The sequence below is a fragment of the Eptatretus burgeri genome, chromosome 2 (assembly GCF_056783735.1).
Source record: "Eptatretus burgeri isolate ZD-2024b chromosome 2, Ebu_testis_v1, whole genome shotgun sequence".
NCBI lineage: Eukaryota > Metazoa > Chordata > Myxini > Myxiniformes > Myxinidae > Eptatretus > Eptatretus burgeri.
This window is the reverse complement of record NC_140962.1, coordinates 86,726,861-86,752,910: the sequence shown is the minus strand read 5'-3', so window position 1 is coordinate 86,752,910 and position 26,050 is coordinate 86,726,861. Positions and strand designations below refer to the sequence as shown.

The following is a 26,050-nucleotide window of genomic DNA, read 5'->3' as shown; positions in this document are numbered from 1 at the left end:
CATTTGCACATATTTACCACAGAAGTACATTTGTACACAAAAACAGTCATTTGTATATATTTACCTCAGAAGAACATTTGTACACATAAACAGTCATTTGTGTATGTTTACCTCACAAGTACATTTGGACACATAAACTGCGCATCATTTGTACATATTTACATCACAAGTACATTTGAACACATAAACTGAGTATCATTTGTACATATTTACCTCACAAGTACATTTGGACACAAACAAAATGTCATTTGTATATATTTACCTCACAAGTCGATTTGTACACATAAACAGTGATTTGTGTGTATTTACTACAGAAGTGCATTTGCACACAGAAATGAAGTGTTATTTGAACATATTTTTTATCAGAAGTACATTTGAACACATAAACTGAGTATCATTTGTACATATTTACTCACAAGTACATTTGGACACATAAACAAAGCATCATTTGTGCATATTTACCTCACAAATACATTTGAACACAAACAAAATGTCATTTGTATGTATTTACCTCAGAAATACATTTGTACACATTAACAGTCATTTGTGTATATTAACCTCAGAAGTACATTTGTACACATAACCAGTCATTTGTGTATATTTACCTCACAAGTACATTTGGACACATAAACTGTGTATCATTTGCACATATTTACCTCACAAGTACATTTGAATACATAAACAAAGTATCATTGTTCATATTTAGCTCACAAGTACATTTTGACAAAAACAAAATGTCATTTGTATATATTTACCTCAGAAGTACATTTGTACACATTTACCTCCGAAGCACATTTATAACATAAAAGAAGTATAATTTGTACATATTTCCCTCATTCGTATCATTTGTACATATTAACTCAAAAATACATTTGTGCACATAAATCAAGTATCCTTTGTACATATTTATCTCAGAAATACATTTGTTCACATAAACAAAGTGCAATTTATGCATGTTAACCTAAAAAGTACATTTGCACACAAAACTCAGTGTCGTTTGTACACATATACGAAGTATCATTTGTACATATTAACCTCAGAAGTACATTTGTTCACATAAACAAAGTATAATTTGTCCATATTTTACTCAGAAGTACATTGACGCATAAACGAAGTGTCCTTTGAACATATTTACCTCAAAAGTACATTTGTACACATAATCAAAGTATCATTTGTACATATTTAACTCAGATATACATTTGTATACATAAACCGAGTATCATTTGTACATATTTACCTCACAAGTACATTTGTACACATAAACTAAGTGTCATTTGCACATATTTGTTTCGGATTCAGCAGTGGCCGGGCTCGCACCAGACTCTTGACCCCAGTGTTAAGGATCCAATCGCGATATCAACGTACCCCTGGACCTTACCAGTTGGGGAAACAGACCCCGGTTACAGACTGGTTTTGTCAGAGACCGAGCGAATTCTGCCAGTCTGCAACCATTTTGGTTTTTATATCCAAATCGAGCGGATCGTTCCTCAGCGCGGCACAAATTAATTCAAAGCGGCAACTTCATATGAATCAGCCAGATTTATTGGGGACACCTCGGGGAACACAACACAAGCATGCACGACAATGTTACAATCAATCTGTAACCCCTTCTTAACTCGGGAGCGATGGATTACAGGTTTCGAAGGGAGCCCTTGTGAGATAAACCTTAGACAACATGCAGACAAGATATGGACAGCATGCAGACAAGACACACAGTACTTGGTGATACTTCATGGATGAGAGGAAAAGTGTCAAAGGCCCGAATGTGGCTCGTGACAAGCCGATGTCCACGGATTTGAGCACCGAAGCTCAAATACGCCGCGTGGCAAAATGGCGCCTGTGCTCCTTCTCCCGGCACCGCTTGCACACGCAGCCTCAGCGCGTTCTGCCCCCGCGTAATGTCAACGGCACAAGACCGTCAGATCGATGGTGGGTTTCAGCTGGTAACTCCCAAGGTCCAGTATACAAGTCCAGGCCTGGCCTGTTCACCAGACAAGGCCAAATCAAGGTATTGGGCTCCACAGGCTGGGTCCATGGCCGAGGAGGCACCGCCGGCCAAAACCACTCCTCCACAAAGTCGATTGCCCGACTCGATGTGCAGGCGGCCTCTCCCACTGCCAAAATGGCAGACTTGACGCGCAGGCAGTTTCTCTTACTGCCAAATGGCAGACTCAGCGCGCTCAGGTTCAGTTTCTCTCCCGGCAGATCCACCACTGCCTTTCCGGCGCTCGCTCGCCTCGAAGCCGAATGCTGATTCACACACAGCCAGTTCTATTCAGTCGATCGCGCCACACTGGCGCTCAGTTTCGCCACAGTCTTCCCAGCGCTCGCTCGCCTCCAATCCGACTGGCTCCTTCCTTCAGTTTCACTTCCTTCTCCAGGCAACTCCCCCTCAGAGTGCAGAGCGGGGACTATTGTCTGGAGAAAGGAATGAAGAAGAAGAACCTCTCGGTCCACCACCACTGTACGAGCAATAACAGCCTCTTACACCTCCCGACACACATGTAACGGCCATTTACCGAACAACCGAGCAAAACATTAATTTAGTGGGGGATCTGGGCTAATCCTATATTTAATAACACACGAAGGGCCATTTCTGCAACAGTATTTTTCTCAGAAGTACATTTGTACACAAACGAAATACAATTTGAACATATTTACACATAAACGAAGTATCATTTGTTCACATAAACGAAGCATCATTTGTTCATATTTTCCTCAGAAGTACATTTGTTCACAAAATGTCAGTGTCATTTGTACACATAAACGAAGTATCATTTGTACATATTTACCTCAGAAGTACATTTGCACATGTAAATAAAGTATCATTTGTACATATTTACTTCAGAAGTACATTTGCACTCATAAACGAAGTATCATTTGTACATATTTACCTCAGAAGTACATTTGCACTCAAAAACGAAGTATCATTTGTCCATATTTACCTCAGAAGTACATTTGTACACATGAACTTGGTGTCATTTCAACATATTTACCTGAAAAGTACATTTGTACACATAAACGAAGTACAATTTGTACATATTTTCCTCAGAAGTACATTTGTGCACATAAACTTGGTGTCATTTGTAAATATTTACCTCAGAAGTACATTTATAACATAAAAGAAGTATAATTTGTACATATTTCCCTCATTCGTATCATTTGCACATATCAACTCAAAAATACATTTGTGCACATAAACCAAGTATCATTTGTACATATTTACCTCAGAAGTACATTTATACACACAAACTAAGTATCATTTTTCCATATTTACCTGAAAAGTACATTTGTACGCATAAACAAAGGATGATTTGTTCATATTTGCCTCAGAAGTACATTTGTTCACATAAACAAAGTGTTATTTGTGCATGTTAACCTTAAAAGTACATTTGTACAGAAAAACTCAGCGTCATTTCTTCACATTAACTCAGTGTCATTTGTACATATTTACCTCAGAAATACATTTGTTCACATAAACAAAGTAGAATTTGTCCAGATTTAACTCAGAAGTACATTTGGACACAAACTGAGTATCATTTGTACATATTTACCTCAAATACACTTGGACACAGAAAAAGTATCATTTGTACAGATTTACCTCACAAGTACATTTGGACACAAACAAAATGTCATTTGTATATATTTACCTCAGAAGTACATTTGTACACAGAAACAGTCATTCGTGTATATTTACCTCAGAAGTACATTTGTACACATAAACAAAGTATCATTTGTACATACTTACCTCAGAAGTACATTTCTACACATATTTACATCAGAAGTACATTTGTACACATAAACCAAGAATCATTTGCATATATTTACCTTAAAAGTTCATTTGTACACAAAAACGAATTGTCATTTGAACATATTTACCTCAGAAGTAAATTTGTACACATAAAGTGAGTATCATTTGTACATATTTACCTCACAAGCACATTTGGACACAAACAAAATGTCATTTGTATATATTTACCTCAGAAATACATTTGTACACAAAAACAAACAGTCATTTGTGTATATTTACCTCAGAAGTACATTTGTACACATAAACAGTTATTGGTGTATATTTACCTCAGAAGTTCATTTACACACAGAAACACTCATTTGTGTATATTTACCTCAGAAGTACATTTGTACACATAAACAGTCATTTGTGTATATTAACGTCACAAGTACATTAAGACACAAACAAAATGTCATTTGCATATATTTACCTCAGAATTACATTTGTACATATAAATGAAGTGTCATTTGTACATATTTACCTCAGAACTGCATTTATAACATAAAAGAAGTATAATTTGTTCATATTTCCCTCATTCGTACATATCAACTCAAAAATACATTTGTGCACATAAACCAAGTATCATTTGTACAGATTTACCTCAAAAGTAGCATTTGTTCATATTTATCTCAGAAGTACATTTGTTCACATAAACAAAGTGTTATTTGTGCATGTTAACCTTAAAAGTACATTTGTACACAAAAACTCAGTGTCATTTGTACATATTTACCTCAGAAGTACATTTGTTCACAAAAACAAAGTATAATTTGTCATTATTTAACTCAGAAGTACATTTTGACACATAAACGAAGTGTCCTTTGAACATATTTTCCTCATAAGTGCATTTGTAAACATAAACCAAGAATCATTTGTGCATATTTACCTCAGAAGTACATTTGCACACATAATCAAAGTGTCATTTGAACATATTTACCTCAAAAGTACATTTGTACACATGAAGGAAGTATAATTTATTCATATTTACCTCAAAAGTACATTTGTACACATAAACGTAGTATCATTTGCATATATTTCCCTCAGAAGTACATTTGTTCACATAAATGAAGTATCATTTGTATATATTGAACTCAGATGTACATTTGTACACATATACAGTCATTGGTGTATCTTTACCTCAGAAGTTCATTTGCACACATAAACAGTCATTTGTGTATTTTTACCTGAGAAGTACATTTGTACATATTTTCCTTGGAAGTACATTTGTACACAAAAACAGTCATTTGCAGATATTTACCTCAGAAGAACATTTCTACACATAAACAGTCATTTGTGCTTATTTTCGTCACAAGTGCATTTGGACACAAACAAAATGTCATTTGTATATATTTACCTCAGAAGTACATTTGTACATATAAATGAAGTGTCATTTGTACATATTTACCTCAGAAGTACATTTATAACAAAAAAGAAGTATAATTTGTACATATTTCCCTCATTCGTATATATCAACTCAAAAATACATTTGTGCACAGAAACCAAGTATCATTTGTACATATTTATCTCAGAAGTACCATTTGTACATATTTATCTCAGAAGTACATTTGTTCACATGAACAAAGTGTTATTTGTGCATGTTAACCTTAAAAGTACATTTGTACACAAAAACTCAGTGTCATTTGTGCACATAAACTCAGTGTCATTTGTTCATATTTACCTCAGAAATATATTTGTTCACAAAAACAAATTATAATTTGTCATTATTTTACTCAGAAGTACATTTCGACACATAAACGAAGTGTCATTTGAACATATTTTCCTCAGAAGTGCATTTGTAAACATAAACCAAGTATCATTTGTGCATATTTACCTCAGAAGTAAATTTGTACACATAATCAGTGTCATTTGAACATATTTACCTCAAAAGTACATTTGTACACATAAAGGAAGTATGATTTGTGCATATTTACCTCAAAAGTACATTTGTACACATAAACGAAGTATCATTTGCACATATTTCCCTCAGAAGTACATTTGTTCACATAAATGAAGTATCATTTGTACATATTTCACTCAGATGTACATTTGTACACATAAGCAAGTATCATATGTACATATTTCCCTCAAAATACATTTTTACACGGAAATGAAGTATCATTTGTGCATATTTAGCAAAGAATTACTTTTGTACACATAAACGAAGTGTCATTTGTATATATTTACTTCAGAAGTACATTTGTCCACATAAACTAAGTGTCATTTGCACATATTTGTTACGGATTCAGTGGTGGCGGGGCTCGCACCCGACTCTTGACCCCAGTGTTAAGGATCCACGGTGGGGGAATTTGAATGCCACCCAAGTCGGCTCCAATCCGTAGCCAGTTTGGGTTTTCACACCCGACTCTTGACAGCCAAATGTGGAATATTCAGTGTCACTTAACCACCGCAGTCTCCGGGGTTACAACGCCGGCTGGTTCGGCACAGGCCTCGGGTCACGCGCCTCCAATCGCGATATCAACGTACCCCTGGACCTTCCCAGTTGGGGAAACAGACCCCGGTTAAAGACTGGTTTTGTCAGAGACCGAGCGAATTCTGCCAGTCTGTAACCATTTTGGTTTTTATATCCAAATCGAGCGGATCCTTCCTCGGCGCGGCATGAATTAATTCAAAGCGGTAACTTCATACGAATCAGCCAGATTTATTGTGGACACCTCGGGGAACACAACACAAGCATGCACGACAATGTTATAATCAATCTTTAACCCCTTCTTTACGAGGGAGCTATGGATTTTGGGTTTCGAAGGGAGCCCAAGTGAGATAAACCTGAGACAACATGCAGATAAGACACGGACAGCATGCAGACAAGACACAGAGTACTTGGTGATGCTTCATGGACGAGAGGAAAAGTGTCAAAGGTCCGAATGTGGCTCATGACAAGCCGATGTCCACTGATTCGAGCACCCAAGCTCAAATACGCCGCGTGGCAAAATGGTGCCCGTCCTCCTTCTCCCGGCACCGTTGCACACGCAGCCTCAGCGCGTTCTGTCCTCGCGTAATGTTGACGGCACAAGACCGTCAGATCGATGATGGGTTTCAGCTGGTTCCTCCCAAGCTCCAGTATACAAGTCCAGGCCTGGCCTGTTCACCAGACAATGCCAAATCAAGGTATTGGGCTCCGCAGGCTGGGTCCATGGCCGAGGAGGCACCGCCGGCCAAAACCACTCCTCCACAAAGTCGATTGCCTGACTCGATGTGCAGGCGGCCTCTCCCACTGCCAAAATGGCAGACTCGACGTACAGGCAGTTTCTCTTACTGCCAAATGGCAGACTCAGCGCGCTCAGGTACAGTTTCTCTCCCGGCAGATCCACCACTGGCTTTCCGGCGCTCGCTCGCCTCGAAGCCGAATGCTGACTCGCACACAGCCAGTTCTATTCAGTCGATCGCGCCACACTGGCGCTCAGTTTTGCCACCGTCTTCCCGACGCTCGCTCGCCTCCGAGCAGACTGGCTCCTTCCTTCAGTTTCACTTCCTTCTCCAGGCAACTCCCCCTCAGAGTGCAGAGCGGGGACTATTGTCTGGAGAAAGGAATGAAGAAGAAGAACCTCTCGGTCCACCACCACTGTACGAGCAATAACAGCCTCTTACACCTCCCGACACACATGTAACGTCCATTTACCGAACAACCGAGCTAAACATTAATTTAGTCGGGGATCTGGGCTTATCCTATATTTAATAATACACTTAGGGCCATTTCCGCAACAGTATTTTTCTCAGAAGTACATTTGTACACATCAACGAGGTATCATTTGTGCATATTTACCTCAGAAGTATATTTGTACACATAAACTAAGTATCATTTGTACATTTGTATACATCAAGGAAGTATCATTTGTACATATTTACCAATGTAGTACATTTGTGCACAGAAAAAAAGTCTCATTTGTACATATTAACCGCAGAAGTACATTTGTTCACATAAACAGTTTTATTTGTGCATGTTTACCTTAAAAGTACATTTGTACACATAAACGAAGTATCATTGGTACATATTTACCTCAGAAGTACATTTGCACTCATAAACTTGGTGTCATTTCTACATATTTCCTTAAAAGTACATTTGTACACATAAACAAAGTATCATTTGTACATATTTACCTCAGAAGTACATTTGTACACATTAACGAAGTATCATTTGTACATATTTACCTGAGAAGTACATTTGTACACATAAATGAAGTGTCGTTTGTACATATTTATGTCAGAAGTAAATTTGGACACATAAACTGATTATCATTTGTACATATTTACCTCACAAGTACATTTGGACACATAAACAAAGTATCATTTGTATATATTTACCTATATTTACCTCAGAAGTACATTTGTACACATAAACAGTCATTTGTGTATATTTACCTCAGAAGTACATTTGTACACATAAACAGTCATTTGTATATATTTCCCTCAGAAGAATATTTGTACACATAACCAGTCATTTGTGTACATTTACCTCACAAGTAAATTTGGAAACAAACTGCGTATCATCATTTGTACATATTTACCTCAGAGGTACATTTGTACACAGAAACGAAGTATCATTTGCACATATTTACGTCAGAAATACATTTGTACACATAAATGAAGTGTCATTTGTTTATTTCTACACATAAACTAAGTATCCTTTGGATATACTGACCTTAATAGTGCATTTGTACACATAAACGAAGTATCATTTGTACATATTCACCTCAGAAGTACATTTGTTCACATAAACAAAGTGTCATTTGTGTATATTTACCTCACAAGTACATTTGGACACATGAACAGTCATTTGTCTATATTTACCTCAGAAGTACATTTGTACACATAAACAAAGTGTCATTTGTGTATATTTACCTCAGAAGTACATTTGTACACATAAGCAAAGTGTCATTGTGTATATTTACCTCAGAAGTACATTTGTAGACTTAAACAGTCATTTGTGTATATTTACCTCAGACGTTCATTTGCACACATAAACAGTGTCATTTGTATATATTTACCTCACAAGTACATTTGTTCACAGAACCAGTCATTTGTGTATATTTACCTCAGAAGTACATTTGCACACATAAACACTCATTTGTGTATATTTACCTCAGAAGTACATTTATACATATTTACCTCACAAGTTCATTTGTTCACAGAACCAGTCATTTGTACAAATTTACCTCAGAAGAACATTTGTACACATAAACAGTCATTTGTGTATATTTACCTCACAAGTACTTTTGGACACAAACAAAATGTCATTTGTAAATATTTACCTCAGAAATACATTTGTACACATAAACAAACACACATTTGTGTAAATTTACCTCAGAAGTACATTTGCACACATAAACAGTCATTTGTGTATATTTACCTGAGAAGTACATTTGTACATATTTTCCGTCGAAGTACATTTGTACACATCAACAGTCATTTGTATATATTTACCTCAGAAGTACATTTGTACACATAACCAGTCATTTGTGTACATTAACATCAGAAGTACATTTGTACACATAAACAGTCATTTGTGCACATTTACCTCAGAAGTTCATTTGCACACATCAACAAAGTGTCATTTGTATATATTTACCTCACAAGTACATTTGGACACATCAACTGAGTATCATTTGTACATATTTACCTCACAAGTACATTTGTACACATAAACAGTCATTTGTATATAATTACCTCAGAAGTACATTTGCACTATTAAATGACCATTTGTGTATATTTACCTGAGAAGTATATTTGTACACATAAACAAAGTGTCATTTGAACATATTTTCCTCAGAAGTACATTTGTACACTCAACTAGTCATTTGTGTATATTTTCCTCAGAAGTACATCTGTACACATAAACAAAGTGTCATTTCTATATATTTACCTCAGAAGTACATTTGTACACGTAATCAGTCATTTGTGTATATTTACCTCAGAAGTTCATTTGCACACATAAACACTCATTTGTGTATATTTACCTCAGAAGTACATTTGCACATATATACCACAGAAGTACATTTGTACACAAAAACAGTCATTTGTAGAAATTTACCTCAGAAGAACATTTGTACACATAAACAGTCATTTGTGTATATTTACCTCACAAGTACATTTGGACACATAAACTGTGCATCATTTGTTTATATTTACCTCACAAGTACATTTGGACACAAACAAAATGTCATTTGTATATATTTACCTCACAAGTCGATTTGTACACATAAACAGTGATTTGTGTATATTTACTACAGAAGTGCATTTGTACACAGAAATGAAGTGTTATTTGAACATATTTTTTATCAGAAGTACATTTGAACACATAAACTGAGTATCATTTGTACATATTTACCTCACAAGTACATTTGGACACATAAACAAAGCATCATTTGTGCATATTTACCTCACAAATACATTTGAACACAAACAAAATGTCATTTGTATGTATTTACCTCAGAAATACATTTGTACACATAAACAGTCATTTGTGTATATTAACCTCAGAAGTACATTTGTACACATAACCAGTCATTTGTGTATATTTACCTCACAAGTACATTTGGACACATAAACTGTGTATCATTTGCACATATTTACCTCACAAGTACATTTGAACACATAAACAAAGTATCATTGTTCATATTTAGCTCACAAGTACATTTTGACAAAAACAAAATGTCATTTGTATATATTTACCTCAGAAGTACATTTGTACACATTTACCTCCGAAGCACATTTATAACATAAAAGAAGTATAATTTGTACATATTAACTCAAAAATACATTTGTGCACATAAACCAAGTATCCTTTGTACATATTTATCTCAGAAATATATTTGTTCACATAAACAAAGTGTAATTTATGCATGTTAACCTAAAAAGTACATTTGCACACAAAACTCAGTGTCATTTGTGCACATATACGAAGTATCATTTGTACATATTAACCTCAGAAGTACATTTGTTCACATAAACAAAGTATAATTTGTCCATATTTTATTCAGAAGTACATTGACGCATAAACGAAGTGTCCTTTGAACATATTTACCTCAAAAGTACATTTGTACACATAATCGAAGTATCATTTGTACATATTTAACTCAGATATACATTTGTATACATAAACCGAGTATCATTTGTACATATTTACCTCACAAGTACATTTGTACACATAAACTAAGTGTCATTTGCACATATTTGTTTCGGATTCAGCAGTGGCCGGGCTCGCACCAGACTCTTGACCCCAGTGTTAAGGATCCACGGTCGGGGGAATTCGAATGCCACCCAAGTCGGCTCCAATCCGTAGCCAGTTTGGGTTTTCGCACCCTACTCTTGAGAGCCAAATGTTGAACATTCAGTGTCACTGAACCACCGCAGTTTCCGGGGTTACAACGCCGGCTGGATCGGCACAGGCCTCGGGTCACGCGCCTCGGGTCACGCGCCTCGAATCGCGATATCAACGTACCCCTGGACCTTACCAGTTGGGGAAACAGACCCCGGTTACAGACTGGTTTTGTCAGAGACCGAGCGAATTCTGCCAGTCTGCAACCATTTTGGTTTTTATATCCAAATCGAGCGGATCGTTCCTCAGCGCGGCACAAATTAATTCAAAGCGGCAACTTCATATGAATCAGCCAGATTTATTGGGGACACCTCGGGGAACACAACACAAGCATGCACGACAATGTTACAATCAATCTGTAACCCCTTCTTAACTCGGGAGCGATGGATTACAGGTTTCGAAGGGAGCCCTTGTGAGATAAACCTTAGACAAGATATGGACAGCATGCAGACAAGACACACAGTACTTGGTGATGCTTCATGGATGAGAGGAAAAGTGTCAAAGGCCCGAATGTGGCTCGTGACAAGCCGATGTACACGGATTCGAGCACCGAAGCTCAAATACGCCGCGTGGCAAAATGGCGCCTGTCCTCCTTCTCCCGGCACCGCTTGCACACGCAGCGTCAGCGCGTTCTGCCCCCGCGTAATGTCAACGGCACAAGACCGTCAGATCGATGGTGGGTTTCAGCTGGTAACTCCCAAGGTCCAGTATACAAGTCCAGGCCTGGCCTGTTCACCAGACAAGGCCAAATCAAGGTATTGGGCTCCACAGGCTGGGTCCATGGCCGAGGAGGCACCGCCGGCCAAAACCACTCCTCCACAAAGTCGATTGCCCGACTCGATGTGCAGGCGGCCTCTCCCACTGCCAAAATGGCAGACTTGACGCGCAGGCAGTTTCTCTTACTGCCAAATGGCAGACTCAGCGCGCTCAGGTTCAGTTTCTCTCCCGGCAGATCCACCACTGCCTTTCCGGCGCTCGCTCGCCTCGAAGCCGAATGCTGATTCACACACAGCCAGTTCTATTCAGTCGATCACGCCACACTGGCGCTCAGTTTCGCCACCGTCTTCCCAGCGCTCGCTCGCCTCCAATCCGACTGGCTCCTTCCTTCAGTTTCACTTCCTTCTCCAGGTAACTCCCCCTCAGAGTGCAGAGCGGGGACTATTGTCTGGAGAAAGGAATGAAGAAGAAGAACCTCTCGGTCCACCACCACTGTACGAGCAATAACAGCCTCTTACACCTCCCGACACACATGTAACGGCCATTTACCGAACAACCGAGCAAAACATTAATTTAGTGGGGGATCTGGGCTAATCCTATATTTAATAACACACGAAGGGCCATTTCTGCAACAGTATTTTTCTCAGAAGTACATTTGTACACAAACGAAATACAATTTGAACATATTTACACATAAACGAAGTATCATTTGTTCACATAAACGAAGCATCATTTGTTCATATTTTCCTCAGAAGTACATTTGTTCACAAAATGTCAGTGTCATTTGTACACATAAACGAAGTATCATTTGTACATATTTACCTCAGAAGTACATTTGCACATGTAAATAAAGTATCATTTGTACATATTTACTTCAGAAGTACATTTGCACTCATAAACGAAGTATCATTTGTACATATTTACCTCAGAAGTACATTTGCACTCAAAAACGAAGTATCATTTGTCCATATTTACCTCAGAAGTACATTTGTACACATGAACTTGGTGTCATTTCAACATATTTACCTGAAAAGTACATTTGTACACATAAACGAAGTACAATTTGTACATATTTTCCTCAGAAGTACATTTGTGCACATAAACTTGGTGTCATTTGTAAATATTTACCTCAGAAGTACATTTATAACATAAAAGAAGTATAATTTGTACATATTTCCCTCATTCGTATCATTTGCACATATCAACTCAAAAATACATTTGTGCACATAAACCAAGTATCATTTGTAGATATTTACCTCAGAAGTACATTTGTACCTATTTACCTCAGAAGTACATTTATACACACAAACTAAGTATCATTTTTCCATATTTACCTGAAAAGTACATTTGTACGCATAAACAAAGGATGATTTGTTCATATTTACCTCAGAAGTACCTTTGTTCACATAAACAAAGTGTTATTTGTGCATGTTAACCTTAAAAGTACATTTGTACAGAAAAACTCAGCGTCATTTCTTCACATAAACTCAGTGTCATTTGTACATATTTACCTCAGAAATACATTTGTTCACATAAACAAAGTAGAATTTGTCCAGATTTAACTCAGAAGTACATTTGTCCACATAAACTAAGTATCATTTGTACATATTTACCTCAGAAGTACATTTGTACACATATTTACATCAGAAGTACATTTGTACACGTAAACCAAGTATCATTTGTACATATTTACCTTAAAAGTTCATTTGTACACATAAACGAAGTGTCATTTGCACATATTTACCTCAGAAGTACATTTGTACACATAAACGGAGTATCATTTGCACATATTTACCTCACAAGAACATTTGGACACATAAACAAAGTATCATTTCTACATATTTTCCTCACAAGTGCATTTGGACACAAACAAAGTGTCATTTGTACATATTTACCTCAGAAATACATTTACACATATAAACAGTCATTTGTGTATATTTACCTCAGAAGTACATTTGTAGACATACACAGTCATTTGTGTATATTTACCTCAGAAGTACATCTGTACACATAAACGAAGCGTCATTTGCACATATTTTCTTCAGAAGTGCATTTGTAAACATAAACCAAGTATCATTTGTGCATATTTACCTCAGAAGTACATTTGTACACATAAAGGAAGTATGATTTGTGCATATTTACCTCAAAAGTACATTTGTACACATAAACGAAGTATCATTTGCACATATTTCCCTCAGAAGTACATTTGTTCACATAAATGAAGTATCATTTGTCCATATTCACCTCAGAAGTACATTTGTACACATTTATCTTAAAAGTACATTTGCACACATAAACCAAGTATCATTTGTTCATATTTCCGTCAGAACGACATTTGTACACATAAACGAAGTATCATTTGTACATATTTGCCTCAGAAGTACATTTGCACACGTAAACAAAGTATCATTTGTACATATTTACCTCAGAAGTACATTTGTACACATAAACTTGGTGTCATTTCTACATATTTACCTGAAAAGTACATTTATACACATAAACGAAGTATAATTTGTACATATTTTCCTCAGAAGTACATTTGTGCACATAAACTTGGTGTCATTTGTACATATTTACCTTAAAACTACATTTGTACACATAAACGAAGTATCATTTGCACATATTTACCTCACAAGTACATATTAACAGTCATTTGTGTATATTTCCTCAGAAGTACATTTGTACACATAAACGAAGTATCATTTGTACATATTTTCCTCAGAAGTACATTTGTTCACATAAAAAAGTATAATTTGTCCATATTTAACTCAGAAGTACATTTCAACACATAAACGAAGTGTCATTTGAACATCTTTACGTCAGAAGTACATTTGCACACATAAACTAAGCATCATTTGTACATATTTACCTCAGAAGTACATTTGTACACATAAACGAAGTGTCATTTGTACACAAAGTGGCATTTGTACATATGTAACCCAGAAGTACAATTGTCCACATAAACTAAGTATCATTTGTACATATTTACCTCAGAAGTACATTTGTACACATATTTACATCAGAAGTACATTTGTACACGTAAACCAAGTATCATTTGTACATATTTACCTTAAAAGTTCATTTGTACACATAAACGAAGTGTCATTTGCACATATTTCCCTCAGAAGTACATTTGTTCAGATAAATGAAGTATTATTTGTACATATTTCACTCAGATGCACATTTGTACACATAAACAAGTATCATATGTACATATTTCCCTCAAAATACATTTTTACACGTAAATGAAGTATCATTTGTGCATATTTACCTAAGAATTACTTTTGTACACATAAACGAAGTGTCATTTGTATATATTTACTTCAGAAGTACAGTAAGAAAAACTGCCTGCGCGTCGAGTCTGCCATTTTGGCAGTGGGAGAGGCCACCTGCACATCGAGTCGGGCAATCGACTTTGTGGAGGAGTGGTTTTGGCCGGCGGTGCCTCCTCAGCCATGGACCCAGCCTGCGGAGCCCAATACCTTGATTTGGCCTTGTCTAGTGAACAGGCCAGGCCTGGACTTGTATACTGGACCTTGGGAGGAACCAGCTGAAACCCACCATCGATCTGACGGTCTTGTGCCGTCGAAATTACGCGGGGGCAGAAAGCGGTGCCGGGAGAAGGAGGACGGGCGCCATTTTGCCACGCGGCGTATTTGAGCTTGGGTGCTCGAATCCGTGGACCTCGGCTTGTCACAAGCCACATTCGGGCCTTTGACACTTTTCCTCTCGTCCATGAAGCATCACCAAGTTCTCTGTGTCTTGTCTGCATGCTGTCTGTGTCTTGTCTGCATGTTGTCTGAGGTTTATCTCACTTGGGCTCCCTTCGAAACCCGTAATCCGTAGCTCCCTCGTAAATAAGGGGTTAAAGATTGATTATAACATTGTCGTGCATGCTTGTGTTGTGTCCACATTAAATTAAACATTAAAAAACAGTATTTTTCTCAGAAGTACATTTGTACACATAAACGAAGAATAATTTGTACATATTTACACATAAACGAAGTATCATTTGTACATATTTACCTCAGAAGTACATTTGTACACATAAACTAAATATCATTTGTACATATTTACACATAAACGATGTATCATTTGTACATATTTATCTCAAAAGTACATTTTTACACATGAAGGAAGTATCATTTGTTCATATTTACCTCAGAAGTACATTTGTACACGAAGTGTCATTTGTACATATTTACCTCAGAAGTACATTTGTACACATAAATGAAGTGACATGTGTACATATTTACATTTGGACACATAAACAAAGTATCATTTGTACATATTTACCTCACAAGTTCATTTGGACACAAACAAAATGTCATTTGTATATATTTACCTCAGAAGTACATTTGTACACATCATTGAAGTGTCATTTGTGCATATTCATGTCAGAAGTAAATTTGGACACATAAACTGATTATCATTTGTACATATTTACCTCACAAGTACATTTGGACACATAAACAAAGTATCATTTGTATATATTTACCTCAGAAGTACATTTGTACACACAAGTCATTTGTATACATCTCCCTCAAGTAGTACATTTCTACACATAAACAAAGTATCATTTGTACATATTTACCTCAGAAGTACATTTGCACACATAAACAGTCATTTGTGTGTGTGTTTACCTCACAAGTACATTTGGAAACAAACTGCGTATCATTTGTGCACATTTACCTTGGAAGTTAATTTGCACACATAACCAGTCACTTGTGTATATTTACCTCAGAAGTACATCTGTACACATAAACAAAGTGTCATTTGTATATATTTACCTCAGATGTACATTTGCACACATGAATAGTCATTTGTGTATATTGACCTGAGAAGTACATTTGTACACATTTTCCTCAGAAGTACATTTGTACACGTAACCAGTCATTTGTGTATATTTACCTCAGAAGTACATTTGTTGACATAAACAGTCATTTGTGTATAATTACCTCAGAAGTTCATTTGCACACATAAACAAAGTGTCATTTGTATATATTTACCTCACAAGTACATTTGTACACATAAACAGTCATTTGTGTATTTTTACCTCAGAAGTACATTTGCACACATAACCAGTCACTTGTGTATATTTACCTCAGAAGTACACCTATACACATAAACAAAGTGTCATTTGTATATATTAACCTCAGAAGTACATTTGCACACATTTACCTGAGAAGTACATTTGTACACGTAACCAGTCATTTGAGTATATTTACCTCAGAAGTACATTTGTACACATAAACAGTGTCATTGTGTATGTTTACCTCAGAAGTACATTTGTTGACATAAACAGTCATTTGTGTATATTTACCTCAGATGTTCATTTGTACACATAAACACTCATTTGTGTATAATTACCTCAGAAGTTCATTTGCACACATAAACAAAGTGTCATTTGTATATATTTACCTCACAAGTACATTTGGACACATCAACTGAGTATCATTTGTACATATTTACGTCACAAGTACATTTGGACATCAACTGAGTATCATTTGTACATATTTACTTCACAAGTACATTTGTACACATAAACAGTCATTTGTGTATTTTTACCTCAGAAGTACATTTGCACACATAACCAGTCACTTGTGTATATTTACCTCAGAAGTACACCTGTACACATAAACAAAGTGTCATTTGTATATATTTACCTCACAAGTACATTTGTACACATAAACAGTCATTTGTGTATTTTTACCTCAGAAGTACATCTGTACACATAAACAAAGTGTCATTTGTGTATATTTACCTCAGAAGTACATCTGTACACATAAACAAAGTGTCATTTGTATATATTTACCTCAGAAGTACATTTACACATATAAACAGTCATTTGTGTATATTTACCTGAGAAGTATATTTGCATACATAAACAAAGTGTCATTTGTTTCTTTTCCTCAGAAGTACATTTGTACACGTAACCAGTCATTTGTGTATATTTACCTCAGAAGTACATTTGTACACATAAACAAAGTGTCATTTGTGTATATTTACCTCAGAAGTACATTTGTATGCATAAACAGTCATTTGTACACATAAACAGTCATTTGTGTATATTTGCCTGAGAAGTACATTTGTACACATAAACAAAGTATCATTTGTATATATTTACCTCAGAAGTACATTTGTAGACATACACAGTCATTTGTGTATATTTACCTCAGAAGTACATTTGTACACATAAACAAAGTGTCATTTGTGTATATTTTCCTCAGAAGTACATTTGTACACGTAACCAGTCATTTATGTATATTTACCTCAGAAGTACATTTGTACACATAAACAAAGTGTCATTTGTGTATATTTACCTCAGAAGTACATTTGTACACGTAACCAGTCATTTATGTATATTTACCTCAGAAGTACATCTGTACACATAAACAAAGTGTCATTGTGTATATTTACCTCAGAAGTACATTTGTATGCATAAACAGTCATTTGTGCATATTTACCTCAGACGGTCATTTGTTCACATAAACAAAGTATAATTTGTATATATTTACCTCAGAAGTACATTTGCACACATAAACAGTCATTTGTGTGTATTTGCCTGAGAAGTACATTTGTTCACATAAACAAAGTGTCATTTGTATATATTTACCTCAGAAGTACATTTGTACACATAAACAAAGTGTCATTTGTATATTTTTACCTCAGAAGTACATTTGTACACATAAACAAAGTGTCATTTGTATATTTTTACCTCAGAAGTACATTTGTACACATAAACAAAGTGTCATTTGTATATTTTTACCTCAGAAGTATATTTGTACACATAAACAAAGTGTCATTTGTATATATTTACCTCAGAAGTACATTTGTACACATAAACAAAGTGTCATTTGTATATATTTACCTCAGAAGTACATTTGTACACATAAACAAAGTGTCATTTGTATATTTTTACCTCAGAAGTACATTTGTACACATAAACAAAGTGTCATTTGTATATTTTTACCTCAGAAGTATATTTGTACACATAAACAAAGTGTCATTTGTATATATTTACCTCAGAAGTACATTTGTACACATAAACAAAGTGTCATTTGTATATATTTACCTCAGAAGTACATTTGTACACATAAACAAAGTGTCATTTGTATATTTTTACCTCAGAAGTATATTTGTACACATAAACAATGTGTCATTTGTATATATTTACCTCAGAAGTACATTTGTACACATAAACAAAGTGTCATTTGTATATTTTTACCTCAGAAGTACACCACTCCCTCCCAGTTCCGTCTCCACGTGCTGCACGGTGCCATTGCGGGGCGCCAAGTCCCAGCAGTGTGGCGTGCTGGATGATTTGTTATTTATTTATTTCGCATGGGGACGGTGTCCTTGAATGTCCCTCGACTTGTTTTATTCCTGTTTGAATATTCTCACAGTAATTTGTGAACATCAGAGCCAGATTAACCATTAGGCAGACAAGGCATGTGCCTTTGGGCCAGCCAAAAATTCGGGCCACAAAAATGTAGGCAACTTTTTTTTATTTTTTTTTTTACATACAATTCTTATTGGTCTCGTAATTTTCTTCCGAATTTGGAAATCTATCGCATGCAACATACAGATTCCTTTCGCTCAGTTATCTCGGTAAGTACGTGTTTTATAGATAGCTTCCTTCGCCTGGTCTCATGGGTGAATCAGTGTAAATTCGTTGCGATAAGTTGTTGGAATACCGCATCTCCAACAACAACAACGACGACGACGACGACGACGACGACGACGACGACGACGACGACGACGACGACGACGACGACGACGACGACGACGACGACGACGACGACGACGACGACGACGACGACGACGACGACGACGACGACGACGACGACGACGACGACGACAACACCATCTCACGTCCATCCTGACGCCATGACGCTCGCGGCATTCTTCGTACGCACGTTCGCCAGCAGGCGCGAGCGTGGGCGGAGTCTGGCGTAGGCATGGCGACCCTCCTTCGCCAATCGGCAGGGAGTGGGCGTCTTCCCGCCCCGTCTCCGACTCGACACGGTCGCCATGAGACACGCGGTCGGAGGTGAGTTAAACACTGTATAGTGTTTTATGTGGTTTGTATTTTATAATAAAAGGTTTTGAAACTCGTACATTTGATGTTCTATTTGCAGATTCAATCCATCGTTTTGTCAGGATGCAAAGGTGGCTGGGAGCGAGCTCAAGAATTGCAGAAAAAGAAGCATAAGGAGGATCAACTACTCAAGAAGACGCATAAATTGACATCGTTTTTCCATGTGGTGGAGAAAGATGCTGGTGTTGGTGGTGATGATGATATAGATTCAACGAAGGACTCCCCTTCAACATCCCCCGCAGTTGATCCTGTCGAAGACAGGCCGGCCGACTTTGGTGACACTCGGGGCGAAGGTGCTTCAGTATCGACTCCACTGATTCCCAACGATGTCGGGTTGTTTCGTAACATCACAGACAAACTGCGCCATGTGTGCATCAGCTTGAGCACTGACCATTTTCGGAACTTGGATGACATTTATCCAGAAAGGAAGCGCGAATACTCTGGGGTGAATCGCTTTCTTAATGCCAGTGCCTTCAAACGGGTTTTGCCAAATGGGGAGGTAGCTGGTCGTGATTGGTTGGTTTATTCTCCTGCCAAAGCTTGTTTTTTTCTGTTTTCCATGCACTCTGTTTTCCTCTGACAGAGGTGCACAGCTTTCTGGCTCGGGATTTACTGATTGGAAGGATACGGCACAGTACTTGAAGGCCCATGAAATTCTATGAAGGCACATAGAATCAGTTCTATCATTTTGTCAGCGGAGTGCTGATGCCGGTCGAGTTGATAAGCAATGCATCAAAACATGCTGGAGCAGCGCAGCTCTTGGAAAAATGTGTTGACACGTTGTGTTGCCACATTTACTTTTCTTTGCGAGAGGGGTCAGTCGTTTCGAGGTAGTAACGAAATTGTTGGCTCCAGCAGCAATGGTAATTACTTGGGCATTTTGGAGTTGATTGGGCAGTTTGATCCGTTTTTGTCCCAGCACATCCATTACCATGCCAATCGGGGTCACGGTCACACGTCTTATTTGTCAAAAGCAATCTGCGACTAATTAATTGCTATGATGGGCAAGCAAGTACTTGGTCGCATCAAGGATGAGATTTTGAAGTCGCGGTATTTCTCCATTTCAGTGGACTCCACACCAGACATTGCCCATACGGACCAGCTCACTATCATCCTCCGTTACGTCAACATGACAGATCACAAGCCTGTTGAGCGTTTCCTCACGTTCATTAATATCTCTTGTAATACAGGTCAGAATCTTGCTGATACTCTTCTCCAATACTTGAAGGACCATGATATCGACTTTGACAATTGCCGCGGTCAGATGTATGACAATGCTAGTAATATGTCGGGCAAGTACAATGGTATGCAGCAAATTTTGAAGAACAAGAACAGTTTGGTTGATTACATTCCCTGTGTAGGTCACTCTTTGAACCTAGTTGGTCAGTCCGCAGTGCATTGTTGTATTGAAGCGCTTTCATTTTTGGGATTTTTGCAGCGCCTGTATGCGTTCTTTGTGGCATCCACGCATCGTTGGGGTGTCCTGCAGACCCATGTGGATCAGCAACCTGGGTGCCTTGTTCCGAAACACCCATCGGATACCCGGTGGTCTGCCCGAGCTGATGCCACTGAAGCTCTGTTCCACGGTTACCGCCAGTTCCAGAGTGCTCTCAAAGAGATCTCTGCAGCTGAAAATCAGAACAGGGAGACATGAAATGAGGCGGATTATTTTGCAGAAAAGATGGGCACCATAGAAGTTGCCCTGATGTGTGAACTTTGGAATGATATTTTGCAGCGCTTCAAATGCTGCAGCAAGTTGTTGCAAAGTGCCACCATATAATCAACACCAGCTATTTGTCTGCTGAAGAGTTTGAATGAGTTTTTACATGCGCACAGAGAAAATTTTGATTTCTATGAGCAACAAACATGTGATCTCTGCGGCAACAGCACTTACAAATCCGAAAGTCAGCGAATGCCCAAGCATAAGAAGCGTGGCAATGATGGAAATGCTACTGATTCCACAGAAGGGATGACGGGCCAACAAAAATTCAAAGTTAATACATTTTATGTCATCATTGTCCAACTGCGAAGTGCATTGCAGAAACGCATAGAGGCGTATTCTGTAGTGCTGCAGCAGTTTGGCGTTCTGACAGAGTTTGACTCTATGACCGACGAGGATATCAACACTGCTATTACAGGGCTTGTCAGTGTGTATCACAAGGATCTGAATACTGATTTTGCGTCAGAGTTCCGTCAGTTCATTTGCTGGTATAAAAACAAACTGCCCTCAAGATCCCCCTCAACAGGGTGTGCACAGCATATGTTTGCGCTGCTGCACACCACTGGAGTTAATGCAGCCTTTCCAAACACTGAAGTGACTCTCCGAATATACTTAGCACTGATGGCCACTAATTGTTCAGGAGAACGCTCATTTTCGCAGCTAAAGAGAATCAAATATGTGAAGCGTTCTACCATGCATCAACAGCGTCTTGGTGCATTAGACCTTTTGTGCATTGAAAGTGATTCGCTCCGAGAACTGGACTTCAGTTCTGTAATTGAAGAGTTTGTAGTTGTAAAAGCGCGCAAGGTTGCAATCTAAGGTCGATTAAACTGTGAAGCAAAGTGCCAAATCTGTACGTGTTTTGTCATGCATATATTCATGCACTGCAAATTGTACAGAGGGATTAAATAAACTATTTTCTTTTCACATTAAATATTTGTCTTTTTTTGTATTAAATATTTTGTTCTTGAATCAGTTCATCTTTTGTCTGGGGTCCATTTCCATGAGCCCGAGATCTAATTTAAAATTTTCAGGCCATTCTCTAAAATTTCAAAATGTGCCTTAGGGCCAGCCGAGGCTTAATCCGGCACTGGTGGACACCCTGTATACGGATGAAAATAATCCGAATCGAACCCTCCCATTCAAAATACTCGAAAATAACGATAAATATCACAGTGAGAAGTAAAAGAGCGAATTGGAAAGCATATTGGCCGAATGATTGATTCGGGGTGAGGACAAATGGTGGAGGAGAGGAAGTGACGAGGTGTGCGGATGAGGATTGAAGGAATTGGTCGGTTGGGTGAAGCTCATGACGTCGCCCAGACAATCGTCAGTCTTGAGCGGTACCTTGCATATTAGATCGAGATCGCTACAGATCTGTTTCTGTGTGTGTGAATCCCTGAGAGTGGAATGGAAGATAAATCATTGCGTTTTTGAAATTGTTTGTACCTTCCATCCAATACGGGTTTTAACGATACTAAAACGGGTCAAACCGGCAAAATAAGGGTCACTTATTTATGTGTTATAAAGTAGTGTGTTTGTCCGTCCATCCCCGAACTACTCCCTCAGTTTTGGGGCTAGCCCCGCCAAACCTTCTGTGGAACGTTTTGAGGTCCCAGCCGGTGTCCAAACGTGGAAAGGAGGTTTAATAAATACCTCAATACAATTATGATGTTGAGTTTCGATCCGTACGAAACTGCTCCCGATCCAGATGTATTGTCAGAAGGGCGTTTATCTTGATTCACCTCACGAGTGTTTGTATTTTGTTGTGTTTGGTGTAGTATTAATTTGTGATTGAAATGATACTGTTTGGAATGAAAATATAGAGAGAAATTGAGTTTAAAAGAGAATGAGGAAATAATGTGATTGGGTTTTCACCCGTGACATTCATGGATTTGGCATTTGCAGATTCGCCATGACATCATTGAAATACTTTGTTTACCTCACGAGTGTTTGTAATTTTGTATTTTGTTAAATTAATGGTGTAGTATTAATTTGTCATTGGAATGATGCTGTTTGAATTTAAATACAGAGAGAGATTGAGTTTAAAGCAGAATGACAAAATAATGTGAGAGGTTCCACCCATGACATTTGCAGATTCGGCATTTGTGGCTTCGCCATTTCCCCCCCCCCCAAAGTCCTTCACGAATCGGCTGTCCAGCCCCTCCCGTACGTGGCACGGGTACTTCGCTAGTTATATGATATACTCGTGGGGTATGCTTGCACATTGTAAGCAATAACGAACAGTGCTTCCGCATTGCTCAGGTCACTCACCTGCATTTATTTTCTCATCATTTACCCACGAGACATGTGGAAAGGGCGAACTAAACGAATACGAATGAGATAACTGTCTTGGGATCGCTATATTTTGGGTGCTATTGTTGCGGGGCCGGCGTCGGCCGTGAGCATGACCGCCAGATGGAGCAGTAGAGTCGGCTCGACCGATCGCCCGGAATTCAGATCGTACTTCTTCGGAAAAGTATGGGTCCCTTTTTGGACCGAAGTTTGCCAATAGACAGACCACGTGGGGTAGGGTCGATTGCCAATTTCAATTTACTTAATTACCCACGTGGTCCAACCTACCGGGGAAATTCACCCTCGACGGCTCCCGTACGAAACGAGCTGCTTAGCATACTCGTTCCGTGTGCGATCCGAGCGGTTTGATCGCCGAGATTCTTCGGTCCCAAATATCCTGTTACAACGGCAACGGCCTGGCTAATTTTCCAACACGCAGCACGCTAAGTCAATGAAGGAATAGACACGAACGAGCTGAAACATTGAATAATCGGGGTATTTATTTACAATGGGGGATGAGGGGAGCACTTAAGGGCAGAGTGAAACCGAATACTAATGAATGCACGTGTATACAGGCAAAAAGCACTTATACATTTCACTACTTAGCAGATGGGCCCACGGACATACACACGCATACACACACACCCAAATAAACGGACCAAATGGTCTTTATTCAGACCTCCAGCCCGGGGACAGTCGGGCTGAAGACAGGGTCTGTCTTGGACCTGTTCACTTCGTGTGGTCTTCAAGCTGACTCGGTCCGGCGAGAGGCGAGCCGAACCCAGACACCAGCGAGCGGTTCTTGCGGGGACTGGCGTCGCTCGAGCTCTCGATCGTGATGAGGAGGACAAAGACGACGATGACGACGACCAAGACCAGCTTCTGCCCAGGCTCCAGAGCAGTTCCTGCGGCTCCTCAGGCTCTCTATCGCGAGGAGGACAAAGACGACCAAGACCAGCCAGACAGACCGCTGTCCCATTTGACTGACTCCCTTTTATGCGCTCCGGCGCGGCTCGACCCCTCCCCCACTCGGCACGTGGAGAATCCCGGGGCAGAGGGTTGTCGTTGTTCTCTGCAGAACTGGAGTAAACCGTTGCTGTCATTGATGATGCCTTTGCTGATGGAGTTACAAATAAAAGGAAATCCTAACTAGCAAAAGTAACTCACAGTGCACAAACATTTATTTACCCATTAGACAAGGGAAAGCAAGCTATCTATAAAACACATACTTACCAAAATAGCTGATCTATAGGACCTGTATGTTGTGTGCGATAGGTTTCCAAATCCGCAACACTTGCCTTGGAGGAGTGCAGGCTTCGCCGAGCCGCAATAATATTTATAGATCGATATTGTTGCGAATTTGCGCCCGCCGGCGTGCGATTGGCCGCTCGACTCGAATGGCGGCCTCCTCGCCCACCGGACGGACAATTCTGTCGTGACCCTCCGGGACCTATCGCCCGGAGCTAGTCACGGGTGGGCCTTTCGACCTCACCACGATCGTGCCAATCGGCCACCCGCGTAGGATAGGGTTGTTCGCCAAACTCGACCTACCTAAGTACCCACGTGGATGGTAAACCGGGCGATCGTACCTCACCACAGGTCGACTCCGGATACGAACCGCTTAAACGGTCCGTTCCGTGCTATCGGGATAACCGAGCGGTGTTATCGTTGGCCTCGACGGTTCGAATTAATTATCGGACGTATTAAGCCCACTACGAACCCTTGACGTGAAGCAAGATGGAGATTCAAACGAAGGAAAGGACGCAGCGAAACGGGGAACAATTCAACATAATGCACTTTATTTACACGACACACGGAGAGCACACATACACAGCCAAACAGTCAGAATGCACATATATCAATTTAAAACAAAAACAACAATGCAGAGCTACGACCGAATACGCGAACAGACGGCAACACTTATACAGTTTTACTTTACAAGACACGGCGCCACAAGATCCATACAAAAACCCCGAAAAGAAAAAGGTGACTTCCCTTTTGGGCCGTTGAGTCGCTCTCTGACGTCCGTCGACGTGGTCCCGCCTGGCCGCGACTCCGTGCCCCAGCGTGGTAGGCGAGGCCTCTCCGGCGTGCCTC

At 38.8% G+C, this 26,050-nt stretch overlaps 1 long non-coding RNA gene across 1 annotated transcript; it reads left to right on the top strand.

The window, feature by feature from the left end:
- Positions 1-19,730: 19,730 nt before the first annotated feature.
- LOC147032499 (uncharacterized) lies at positions 19,731-22,592 on the top strand. Its single transcript, XR_015055185.1, has 2 exons — positions 19,731-19,890; positions 19,979-22,592. It is a non-coding gene; the product is annotated as an uncharacterized LOC147032499 (long non-coding RNA).
- The last annotated feature ends 3,458 nt before the right edge of the window (positions 22,593-26,050 follow it).